Source organism: Ylistrum balloti, unplaced genomic scaffold, assembly GCF_031769215.1.
Source record: "Ylistrum balloti isolate Yb309-2 unplaced genomic scaffold, AGI_CSIRO_Ybal_v1 Utg370336, whole genome shotgun sequence".
In the NCBI taxonomy this organism is placed as follows: Eukaryota; Metazoa; Mollusca; class Bivalvia; order Pectinida; family Pectinidae; genus Ylistrum; species Ylistrum balloti.
Genome location: NW_026782243.1, coordinates 464,827 through 478,953, shown reverse-complemented (window position 1 = coordinate 478,953; position 14,127 = coordinate 464,827). Strand labels below are relative to the sequence as shown.

The 14,127-nt window shown below is 35.1% G+C and overlaps 1 protein-coding gene across 1 annotated transcript in view; it reads left to right on the top strand.

Annotated features, from left to right (window-relative positions):
• LOC132553565 (dentin sialophosphoprotein-like) overlaps positions 1 to 14,127 on the top strand; it is a 37,705-nt gene that overhangs the window by 656 nt on the left and 22,922 nt on the right. The window lies entirely within an intron of this gene.

The following is a 14,127-nucleotide window of genomic DNA, read 5'->3' as shown; positions in this document are numbered from 1 at the left end:
ATTATTTCTTTAATAAGTGTATTTCAATTATTACATTGGAATGTAGTTACCGGTACAGTGGACACGAATATAAATTATTTGAGGCGACTCTTTACAAAACAGACAAATATTTCACATGTGTGGATGTTTGAAGGACTCAGTGAGGGCTTGTATGTGTGTTAGTGTGTATGTGTGTGGGTGTGGTGGTGGTGGTGATGGTGTGTGTGTGTGTGTGTGTGTAGGGTGTGTGTGGTGGTGGTGGTGGTGTGAACAATGTTATCTTTTAAGACACCCATTTCTCTAATTGGAAAACTTCATTTTTTAACTATCATCAGCTCGCGCACTTGTGTCAAATAGCTGTCAAGCACTTTTGACGGAAAAACACGAAACGTTTCCGCTTGGAAGTCACAACGACGTGGGCGTTGATTGTATATTTTGAATGAGCAATTATTTTCTATTTTTGACACGATTGGCAGATTAACTAAACATTTAAATGTAGAACTTGAACCATAAAGAGAAGACTGTAATTTTTTACACAATGGTGATCAGTATGGCGTCTTGTTATGTTATTCTCGTATATGAAACATGTGTAAGATGTGAGTCACGATTTGAATGTATCAAACGAAATGTGTTTTTTCTTTGTTTCTATTAAATAATAAATAATATTAATGAGTTTTTAATCGTATAAAAAGAGTTGTTACGATCGGAGTGCGCATGCTCGAGGACGAGGACCGCAGAAGCTCAAGAGTGTTCCTTTCCTAACTCATTCATTCATTCATTTTATTGACTTTACCTTACAGTACACACACGCACCTACACACATATATATATATTTGAAAATGATAAAAATCAACACAATAAATGTATTCCGCTAAAGTTTTCAGGCCTAACGGCTATCTTCAGGCGATTCGTTTATCATAATATCTTGGTAACGCCCGTTTTATTCTTTTCAAATATTTTATCGATACACAACGCACCTAAAAATTACACATATATATATGTGTGTGTGTGTGTGTGTGTGTGTGTGTGTGTGTGTGTGTGTGTGTGTGTGTGTGTGTGTGTGTGTGTGTGTGTGTGTGTGTGTGTGTGTGTGTGTGTGTGTGTGTGTGTGTGTGTGTGAGGGTGTGTGTGCGTGTGTGTGTGTACAATACTTAATACTTAAGTTTTAACAATTAAAATATATGACAACTTATAGTATATACTGAAAACATTGATAACGCACAAATCTGACATAATTTACAGGATTTTCCAAGCAGGCTTACATGATTAAGGTCTTGCACGTTTGATCACATTCCTCTATAGGAGTTTGGATTCTTACTCAACTGTGGCAAAATTAGGCAGATTAGCAGTGTTCAATACACGTAGTTTTAACCTATAACTTTTTCTGATAAACAGTCAGATCTGCTCTGTGGTGTCAGATATAACACAGAAATGGACGCCATCGTCAATTTGTTAATGGTTTCTGTGCCCATTATGATTATTTAGATAATACTTCTTCTTTCACATTCCAATCTTCTATATGTGTGTATTATCATAATTTTTCGTCTCGATAATCCAAATTTTTAGCCAATTAAATCTGTTAAGTCCCATGAATCGTGGTATTTCGATTCACTTGTCTTAGCTAATCACCTTCATTTTATTTCGTTACTAATTGTTTTTAAACTCCGACCAAGCATAATTTCGCCCGTCATCATTTCCTAGATCCTTACAGTTTTCTTTATTTCTACCCTCCACCTACAACTACAACGTACATCGCACCTCTAATCACAACTGTTGGATTGGATATTTTTGTAAAGATGATGATGATGATGATGATGATGATGATGCATGTTACACATTCTTATGTATGTATATTACATACCCCCCCCTACATAAAAAAAAACACACACACACATTCCAACTTTCAATTTTAGTATGATATGTTCAGTGCTGTGTTTTTTAATGAATGACATTTGAATTAAAATTAGATGAGTGAAAAACTCTTTATCACGAATTTATATATTTTGATATTGAAATAAAAAGGATGAGTATAAACGTTTTGTATATTGTTTTACTGTGCTTTTTTATTTCAATATTGCTGTTAAAGGGAGAATATTTATATTTTGGTGAAATATTTGTCCAATGCATTTTAGTAAAAAATTTATAAGAGAATATCATAAATTCACCCTTATATACATATATCATGTAAACTATACTGATTTTTATGAAAGAGACTATACTTTTAGGGCAATTAAAATCCATTGTTTTGAAACACACACCAGTTCCTTCTAGCCCACATTTTTTACCTGTAAAAATAGAATGTGGGCTGAGTGGGAATACAGGACGGGAGAAGTCGTTGAGACAGAAAACCTGTCAATCAGTCAATCAATCACTAATGACACACGTCGCCAGAACACTGACATTCGTCGGTGAGACGATACCCGAACACGGTAGGAGTCAAGGAGACGGAAAACCTGTCAATCAGTCAATCAACCACTAATAACACACGTCGCCAGAACACTGACATTCATCGGTGAGACGATACCCGAACACGGTAGGAGTCAAGGAGACGGAAAACCTGTCAATCAGTCAATCAACCACTAATAACACACGTCGCCAGAACACTGACATTCGTCGGTGAGACGATACCCGGACACGGTAGGAGTCAAGGAGACGGAAAACCTGTCAATCAGTCAATCAACCACTAATAACACACGTCGCCAGAACACTGACATTCGTCGGTGAGACGATACACAGACACGGTAGGAGTCAACCAACCAACATCACATCTTTGATCTAATTTATCATAGTTCTAGACACTCGTCCTTTTGTATCACATTTTGAAAAAAAAAATCGACAAAATTTTGAATAATTCTGTACCTAGACAAGGGACGACGCCTCTCAGCTATCATATTCCAGCCGTATACTTTGACCTACTTTTTTAAGTAGTACACGTGACTTGTTCTACAATTTTAATATGAATTCTTTTGTTCTACATATATAAAAGAGAAAACGGTTAAGCATTTAGGAGTTTAGGTAAATGGGTGAGAGATATATAAATATATCTTACTTACGTCACGGGTTATTAAAAATCCAAGGTTAACTACCTCCTTAAGGTCATTACCATGATACGATACACTGTGAAAAGGTTATATATCTAACCATTATCACACAGAGATAATTATTTTAATGCATTCTGAGTGACGGGCAGGCTATATTTAGTAAACAGTAAATAATCATGTTTCTAAATTGCTTACACAGTTTTTTTTCTCATATACCTGTATATTGTAGAAGGATTAATACCAATGCTTTGTTATCATATAGGTCATGTTTAAAACAATGCTTACTACATCTCAGGTATACGTCATATTTACAAAATGATGATAATAAATAATCTGCGCACATGGTATGTTGCATCGATATCTTGTACTAAGAGTTTTCATCCAAAATAAACTTTTCTTATAAAGTATAAAATGACACAGACATTACTGAATTTACCACACACACATATATATATATATTTGTTTGTCATGTTAAGTCATTAATTTTCTCTCTCTCTCTCTCTCTCTCTCTCTCTCTCTCTCTCTCTATATATATATATATATATATTCCACATACATTATGCTAACGAGGCATGCATATTGATGTTACAAAAACCCTTGAAGACCGGCGGTTGTTGATGACTTCTATAAATGTGAACCCCTGTGTAGACCGGCGGTTGTTGGTGAGATGTAAACCCTGTATAGACCGATGGTTATTGGTGAGATGTGAACCCCTGTATAGACCGATGGTTGTTGGTGAGATGTGAACCCCTGTATAGACAGATGGTTGTTGGTGAGATGTGAACCCTGTATATATATCGATAGTTGTTGGTGGGTTGTGAAATCCTGTATAGACCGGCGGTTGTTGGTGAGATGTGAACCCCTGTATAGACATATGGTTGTTGGTGAGATGTGAACCCTGTATAGACCGGCGGTTGTTGGTGAGATGTGAACCCCTGTATAGACAGATGGTTGTTGGTGAGATGTGAACCCAGTATAGACCGGCGGTTGTTGGTGAAATATGAACCCCTGTATAGACCGGCGGTTGTTGGTGAGATGTGAACCCTGTATAGACCGATGGTTGTTGGTGAGATGTGAACCCTGTATAGACCGATGGTTGTTGGTGAGATGTGAACCCTGTATAAACCGATGGTTGTTGGTGAGATGTGAACGCTGTATAGACCGATGGTTGTTGGTGAGATGTGAACCCTTGTATAGACCGATGGTTGTTGGTGAGATGTGAACCCTGTATAGACCGATGGTTGTTTTTGAGATGTGAACATCTGTATAGACCGATGGTTGTCGGTGAGATGTGAACCCCTGTATAGACCGGCGGTTGTTGGTGAGATGTGAACCTCTGTAAAGACCGATGGTTGTTGGTGAGATGTGAACCCTGTATAGACCGATGGTTGTTGGTGAGATGTGAACCCTGTATAGACCGATGGTTGTTGGTGAGATGTGAACGCTGTATAGACCGATGGTTGTTGGTGAGATGTGAACCCTGTATAGACCGATGGTTGTTGGTGAGATGTGAACGCTGTATAGACCGATGGTTGTTGGTGAGATGTGAACCCTGTATAGACCGATGGTTGTACGTGAAATATGAACCGCTGTATAGACCGATGGTTGTTGGTGAGATGTGAACCCTTGTATAGACAGATGGTTGTTGGTGAGATGTGAACCCTTGTGTAGACCGATGGTTGTTGGTGAGATGTGAACCCTGTATAGACCGATGGTTGTTGGTGAGATGTGACCCTTGTATAGACCGGCGGTTGTTGGTGAGATGTGACTCTTGTATAGACCGATGGTTGTTGGTGAGATACTACCCTTGTATAGACCGATGGTTGTTGGTGAGATGTGAACCCTTGTGTAGACCGATAGTTGTTGGTGAGATGTGACCCTTGTATAGACCGATGGTTGTTGGCGAGATGTGACCCTTGTATAGACCGATGGTTGTTGGCGAGATGTGACCCTTGTATAGACCGATGGTTGTTGGCGAGATGTGACCCTTGTATAGACCGATGGTTGTTGGCGAGATGTGACCCTTGTATAGACCGATGGTTGTTGGTGACTTCTGATAAGAAAAGAAAAGCTTTAAACAAAATTGTTGTATTTTTTTTTCTGCGATGATTTTCGACTGCAGGCGATATCATCATTAACAAAATACCTTGATACACTGAAAAGGTGTTACATAACAGTGTACTGTAAACATTATTAGGACCAGTTCGTCTCCTCGTTTGTATAATTATTTATTTTTGTAATAACCCGTACCTATTTAATCAATTAATTTCTTAGTTCAATACATATTCTATACAAGTATTCATAAAACCTCTGTCAGGCGTCAATTAACACACCATTCTCCTTCCGAATGACCAAGTTGTTTGTTTAAGGTACACACGATAACATCTAATTTAGTTTTCCCGGTCTGTAATACAACATGAGAAACACACTTGTAGGTATACAGATTATAGACGCCCAATGAATAGGGGACGGAAATAATTCATTGGCTGTCACAAGGGTAGAGCGAGCCGAGGCACAACTAAATACTTCATTTAAACATAAGTATTCGTACTAATTTAAGAGTAGAGAAGACAGCTTTCCTTAAATCAATATGTAGATAAGTTATTTTTGAAAGAAAATTTATAACATTCTGAAAAAATCGACTAACATATGTATCATACATCAAACATTTTATGTGACCTCTGACCTCTAGATCACGATGCGTTGTATTATGATTTCATGCAAAAATACATTGTTCTGGTTGAAAAGAATTTCAATAACGTCACCATATTGAAACTTTCCGTTGTTCCAAAACTCTCACTAACTGTCAAGTTCTTTTTGTTGGTGAATTCTAAAGGCTATTGACTTTGGTCATTGAAAGACGTTTAATTCAGTCACGATTTTTTTTAAAATAAGTACAATTTGTACCAGTAATACCAGATACCGACATAGTATTGATCTTACTCAAAGAATGGCTTTTAATCAAATATAACCACCAGTACCGCCGTTTCCGTGGTATACTTCTGAAGCAAATGTTTTAACTTAAAAATAATTTCAAATAAACTGGGCAATTAATGAACGTTTTGTTTTCGGTCCAAATTTTCTCGATCTATTGACGAAAAGTTTTATTAACAATAGCAAACATCGATGTGAAATACCTAATTTGATTTCTTTTTAATGGTAGCGCCGTTTAGAGTATACAAATGTGCCCGACGTTCTTCACCAAAAGTATATGATTTATGAAAACTACGATATCTATTGAAATATGAGGTTAGTGTTTCTCTCAATCTAATTTTTTACTTTTCTTTCGATGTTTTTTTATTTTGCTGAGTCGGCACATATGTTTCAAAATTCAGGATTATATCATTACTGCTTTTGTACCGACTGGTTATAATATTACTCGAATCCTACGTTGTCACGCCAATGGCATAATCGTTGGAGAACATGAATATAAGGCTTAGAAATACAGGGTATTAAATAGACGGGTGGGGGTGGGGGAGTGGGGGTATTACTTAACGATATATAGAGCAGTTTTCGGTGTCCACTTATTTTGAGTGGTTACAGCAGTCCTTCTTACGGAATCACACACAACTTTCAGTCACCAAAGAAACGGTAACGAAGTCACGTGCATATCGCGCTGCTCGAACGTAATTGGGTCGATCATAAGCTCCCTGTCCAACATTGTTCTACTCCCCAATAAAGACTTGACTATGTAATTCAAGATAAATTAGATCTATATTTAAAGCACATTTGTGAATAATCTGTGTAACAGACACTTTATAATGTCATGATGTGGAGTGGATAAATGACATTTATCATTGATAATTGACAAATTAGCGAAATATACTTTTAACGAGAGATAATTACAATATTCATTAATGAAATGCATACTTCAATTATATATTTTCCACACATTTTTTTGTAACACGATATATGAGGTTTTCATGATTTCGATCCAAATATTAGCTAATTCAGGTATTAAGGGAAACGCTTCACGAGAGATGAAATCCCTTTTAGACATAATCTCATTTCTATAAAAACGTCAATCATTTATACATACTGTGCATGCCTAACACGTTAAAAGACTGCAGTGACACAGATTGATATGCTGAAAGATTGTTTTATACTTTTCGAATACCGTACCGACGGTAATTTTCGCGGTTATGATATTTTCGCGTTACATTAACGCGACAGCGAAAATTTAATCCACGAAGTAATGAGACACGAGTGTATTGCATGCTCTTTTATATTCAGATTGCGAATTTTTCATTCGTTCAATCATCCTAAAAAGAAAATTGCGAAAAATTTAACCCGTGAAAATCGCAAACTATAAAGTAAAAATAGACCTTAGTGTATTGGACGATTTAGATATTGTATGCATACAAACACTATATACAACATGTGATGAGTTCTCGTGATTAGAGACACGAAGTAACCAGGCACCTATAAAGATTATTAAGTACATTAAGCTGATGAAAATCCACACTTTGTCACAACGTCAATTATAGCTAAAAAAACACACAAGTGAATAACACCTTAGATAATGTAGAGTCAAATAGTAGATTAAAATGCATCGTACAGATGTTTCTTCCTCTAAGGACACGTCAGTGAAAAGCCTAAGTTTGGAAACATATTAATAAAAATAAAAATTGATCGAGAAAATGACAAAAATTGTATGCGTATGTGCACTAGCCCAATAACTTGTATTTGAATTTTACAATTGTCACTCATTTCATTATTTCAGAAAAACGCCAAGTACATCTTTAGATATTAAATCCTGTCGCTATTTAACTAATTTAATCATAACGTTCTATATTAGGAATTTTAGCTTCAGAGATCTGGTTTGATAATGCTATATCATACCATTAAACACATATATATATATATTTCCTTCTCATTTGTCGCTTTTTTGTGTCTTTCAGAAATTTGAATCATTGACAATTCAATATTTACATATCTTTACTCCTATTGCACGTGCTTTTGTCTTTTGTCATTACTCACGCGATGATATCTATGCACGCCTCTTTGCTATCTAGCCACGCCCCTTCTCGCTTTCTTTCTCATCAGCTATTGGGTTGTAACCTTGTCGAACCGTCTCTAGTCTTTACCTGTTTTACTCATTGACACTCTTCAAACCCTCGGCTCTTTTCATATCCATATTATAACTTAAATTGCCTATTATTTTCTCTTGAAGTGTCTCGTTAATATTTCTCGAGTCCCCTATTATGCTATTTCATTCATGTTTTTCTCTGTCCACCGTTCAGTTATTTCTTTTCTGACGTCCGTTTTCGACCTTAATGCGTTGCACGTTTGGGGTCGTATATAATATCTTATGTCGCACTGTGATGTTTTAAAGACACTTGGACTTTTTTAGAACCAAGAATATCATAGAATGCTGTTTGTCAGTACTGAACACAATACATTAAAGTATCCTGTCTACCTTTGTTGTATTCATATATATTAATGTAGACTTTACAATTTTGATGGTTTTGTCTTTCGTATCTATTTTCCATTTTTTAAATATATTTTCTGCAATATTCATGTCTTTTGATGTTAATAAATATGACTATATACCTCATACGAAGGCAATTAATGTACACTTTCTAAAACCATTGTTTTTTCAGCATTGCACAAATGTAAGTAATATTTCTTGTGAAAGTAAGAACCATAAATAGACGGGAATTGTATGTGGACCTCGGTATGCGTTAAAAGATAAAAGATATCAGGTGTTACACCATACATTTATCTATTTTATTATAACACGGTATTCTCTGTTCCTATGTTTGAATATTTAAATACCACAATATCAGGAACTAGGCCCAACGCTGTTGTAGTTTAACAACATTCAACGTAAATGATAATTTTATTAGGTTTTTTGAAACTGAAAAAAAGAATAGCTTGAATTATAAAAAGTCAGAAATATCCCCGAACTAGAAACAGTTGATTTCATTGTTTCATATGTATCAAAATGTTTAGAATCTAATCCGAGTATTTCGTTTAACGGTTTATTAAGTTGACAATGCTTAATTTGACTACGACTCTATTTTGGGTGTTCAGCTATAATCAAACAGATTGGGCGATGACGTCGGAAGCTTCGGCATTTAAAATATAATAACTTAAAGTCACCCTATGTTATATATCTATTTGGAGTAAGGGTTCGGGGTGTGAAAAAGACGTCTCCGGCAACAATATGGAAGGATATAGATTAATCTTGATTGCATTCATTGTATATTTTACAGGTAAGATTTTTTCCCTTTTTATTGTTGCTGTTTTGTTTTCTTGCTGTGACAGTATATGTATTATCTGATATTGTTTTTCGATGGAGATGTATATTCTTAAACCTATTGTGATGAAACGTATAGCCCAGAAATATTTGTATAAATAAAACATAATTTATGTATTCTATATACACAAGTCATGTAAGATTCATCTCTGAATTTCAATAACAGCCGATATCCGTTTTAATTCGAGCCAAAAAAAGTGATAAAAGAATATGCTTATCTAAAGTATAGATACAAAACTGAATAAGAATTTTAAAAACGAGATTTGAAGTTGTCAAATTTTATGTCGGATAATGAATTGAACTGTATCAAACAAACTATTCCATTCGAGTCTACAAGAGTGATAAACGTACGCTAGGAAGGATAAAGCTTGAGGTTTACATTCAATTAAAAATAATGTATTCTCATAAATGCTTCCCATTTAACATTTTTTTAACATAAGTTGTACATTTTGCCAAAAGTGTAGTGCTTGATTTGACGTTCTGAACATTGTTTTTCATATGAACTCCAATATACGACGGAGTAGTTGATGTCGTGGTTTAGTTTTTAGCGTCAACACTTTCAACGTTTTTTCTGTTCCAATGGTATTTGACTACAACTTTAGAAATTTTTAGTTAGAATTAAACACAATTTGGCATGACTTATCAACACACACACACACACACACACACACACACACACACACACACACACACACACACACACACACACACACACACACACACACACACACAAACACACACACACACACACACACACACACACACACACACACACACACACACACACACACACACACACACACACACACACACACACACACACACACACACACAAATCATTTCAAATACGTGAATGCTGACTGTGTGGATCACTTGAATTTTTGGAAAAAGACATTCGACAGAACATCGTCTAATTATGGATTTAAGCAAGTTTTCAGGATTGATATCTTTCGGTTGCAATGGTGATATCGGTTGTTAAATCAGATGTCCAAACTAGAATTTTGAAATTGTTCTTTGCTCATTGATCAAGAATCATTTTATTGCATTTTAATTGATAAGAAAAGGAAATTGGCTAGATACAAGGTTCGCCTCGAAAACCAAAAGGCCTTGTTATTCAAGAAAACATTCAGAACACTGAGGGAAAATAATGCATATTTCCAAGAACACCTATTCTGAGGCTTGTTGGGATAAGTACAGCGACATACTATGTCTGGTTTCTGAATCACTTTTGTCATCGTGCCTTTCAAAGCATCAAAACCAGAACGAAAGTTAAGTTTTCGAATTTTTTGGCGCCTGAGTGTCATATTTCCTTGTTATATAGAAAACATGAATCACACAGATCCGATTGCTGATTTTCAATAATAGTTTAAAATATTGATGTGATATTCGAAATGATTTAATTAACTGCTTCAAACAAATATTTCGTGCTTTCAGGACTCGTAAATGAAGGTAAAAATCAAACGTGCAAAATGAGAGTTCGAAAAACGTCATTGTTTGAATATAGAAGAAAGTAATACATAAATAACAAAGGAAGGAGAATTGAACCAAACGAATTATCCAATAAATGTAGTAATTACTTATATTGAATTATTAATGAGAAAAATCGACGAGAATGTTATGTACTATCGAGCCAGCACTGCTAGTTATATAGGTATAAAGATGACATGCGTTGTTACGGCAAACCTCGGGAACAAAACGTCGTCAGGTGTGATTGCACAATTGGTACCATAGTTAATAAAATCAATGAATATTTATCTTAAGTAAATAGTGTTCAGAATTATACAAAAACAAAGTCAATAAGTATAAAGGATTAATAATCTTGAGAGAAATGTTTATCGATCACATTTCTACATGTCTCTCCTGCACAGCAGTATATACAAACACTCAACTGTATCGGTGTGATATCATATATTAATATTTCAGGGGAATAAAGATTATTAATACTGCTGTTCTCGTCTATCACTTTATCATAAAACACTTTTGCACGATTCTCAAGTGTTTTATCAGTTACTTATATAAATCACAACTATCGAATTTCTAAGCTGTAACGCAGTGTACAATGATACTGGAAGTTATGTAAAATACGAAAAAGTTCAAAGTTCAAAGAAGATTCATACCAGTAATATGACATTAAATAGTTAATGTCATTTTACACGCGAACAACAATAATGTAAAAATCAGTAACCTGTGGATGATTTTTTTCTCACTTTTCACGTCTTTTCAACACAAAAGGACGGCTTCCATATGTTGATTGCATGTGTTTGTGGAAGGTTGAAGTAAGTTAATGTCAGTCTCCTGGTAAAAGTGCCGAACTGGCACCGAATTTATAATGTTATTACACTGAAATATACAAACAAACAAAAAATGGTGCCCAAATGAATTCCCCACATTACAACAGGAAAACTTTACCGTTATGGGGTGCAATAAGCAGGGATTCGTAAACATAATTTCAACACTAAGTCCTCTTTGCACTTTCTCAACTAAAAGGCAAAAAGTGAGGAATAGACAAAGGAGACATCATAAAAAAGTTGTTTCGAAAGAATAGAAACGATTAGAACACGAATCAAGTCCCTTTATTAAGAACCGTGTAATAGGGTTAGCTGGTACAATTCTTACGTTCTATCTCACACAAAGCAAGTCTCGCCGATAAACATTTTTATGCAAAGTTAAATCTTCTTTAAATTGTTTAAATTGTTTAAATAATCTAAATTTTACGCGTATAATAACATAATTCTATATTTTGCAGCAACATTGTGTAAAAGAGTATGACAGTTAGAAAACCCTTCAAAGTTAATGTACGATATCCTCGCTTGGCAACAATTAGAAGCAATTACGGCACATGCATCCTTAGACAGAATTATCGGCCAGATTTTGACAATTTTCAATACACTCATACCATTGGACACTTGTCGTGAAGTGGTTAATTATATACTACAGGCAAAACTGTTATGTTATGATGAAAGGGCTTATCTATAACTGATAATAGAAATTATCACACCAATGAAACAACTTGATGTAATCGGTACCCACAGATACAGTCGAACTTCGTTATTTCGAAGCTAGCGGAACCGTTGGAAATTCGAGTATTCGAATTAAGTGGGATCGACTGTTTGGTGAAAAATTTGGCCGAAACAGACAGAATACTTCGAAATAAACGGGGTCTTCGAGCTTTAGGAGTTCGAGATAAAGAGATCCGACTGCTGTATACATAATTTATTATAAAGGTAGTATAATGAGTCATTTAAGTCAAGATCTAGAGGATATACCCAACGGATATCAAGAAACATCAAGTCTTCAAAAAATACAATTGAAGGGCAAAGTCATGGCTACCTGTTCTGAAGAATTTAATGGCTTGATCATGAGTTAGGATAATAACTTGTTGATGTATAGGCATTCTCTTATGGCCTAAGTTAATGAAGAGGTTTCTCAATTTTGAATATCGTAGGGTGCATATTTGTGAACAGGGTAGACATATTGATAGATAATGGAAAGGTCGATTTTTGGGGAAGCATTGATATTCAGGTGTTGTTTATTTTTAAGAATAGTCTGGATTTGGAAATTTTCTGTTAAAACACCTTTTGTACATATAATGCTGCGATCACTTACGGCCATGTGACCTCGTATGCAGCTAATACTTGTCTTCAATACCAGTCACCTTGGAAACCAAAATTATTTTTGCTTATCACAGCCTCTGTCATATTCTACTTTTTTTCCCCAAACACCTCACATAAATGTATCTCTGTTTTGCGTTCTCTATCACATTCAAAGTATTATTCAACAGTGAACGGCCTAGTGTGACGTCAGCTGAACAACCGAGTCGTGAAGGCTGTTGAACGTGGTAGCTAACAGCTGCCAAATGTCTCTGACTGTTCACAGGGCGATAGACCCAACAAGCATACAAACCACAGTGTGTGAGTTCACACATAGATGAACTCAGGGCTAAATATTAAATAATCAATATTTCTAAAAATTTGAGTCAAAATTTTTTATTACTAACTACTTCTCAGTTTTCATTTTTATGTCTGTCTGTATATCTTTATATTAATAAATCGGACCAAATAGTTCAGCCTACAGGTAAATATTTCATTTACAGTCCAAATTAATTACTTGGAACATTTTTTTTTTTCAAAATGTTTTGAAGTCATACATTATGATTTTAAAAAATGAAATATAATTAAATCTTAGTACCAACCCTACAATAATTTGCATCATTATAAAACAAAATATGTGAACAAATTCGCGGAAGAAATTAATTACTTGATGATTTTGTGGTATGGTGTTTTCCACAGGTCAAGTTTGCCTCGCCTATCTTATCAAATATAGACCAGTTTTCACTGAGCTGTTCGACCAGTCCTACAACGATGGTCACATTTTATTGTGTATATTCGCCAGTGTGACCGTATAGAGTATCATATTACTGTGTCCATGTTGACCCACAGTGACATGAATCTTTTAACTGATCCTGTATGATGTCTATAATCTGCTGGCATCATGAAGCATGCTACAGCATGCGGATATACACAACCTTGTGGGCCTTCGCTTTATAATTACCATATATATGCTTTTACTATGCCCATGATCAATATCATCAGTGCATTTACAAAATGACATGTGAAATGCTGTCATTTTAATAATTAAGTGAAAACATTCAGTAATTCAACTAAGTTTGCTTAAGGCACAGTCCCTTTAAATAGAATAGAACTCTTATTAAAGTCATACTAGGCCTTCTTATGTAGAAAGGAAGGGCTTGATTAAACTCTTCGTATCCAGGCGAGACTAAATGATTTTCAAGAGACTGGTATTATTTAAACGTTGTTTTTTTTTCTTGATAGAGAGCTTTTGTAC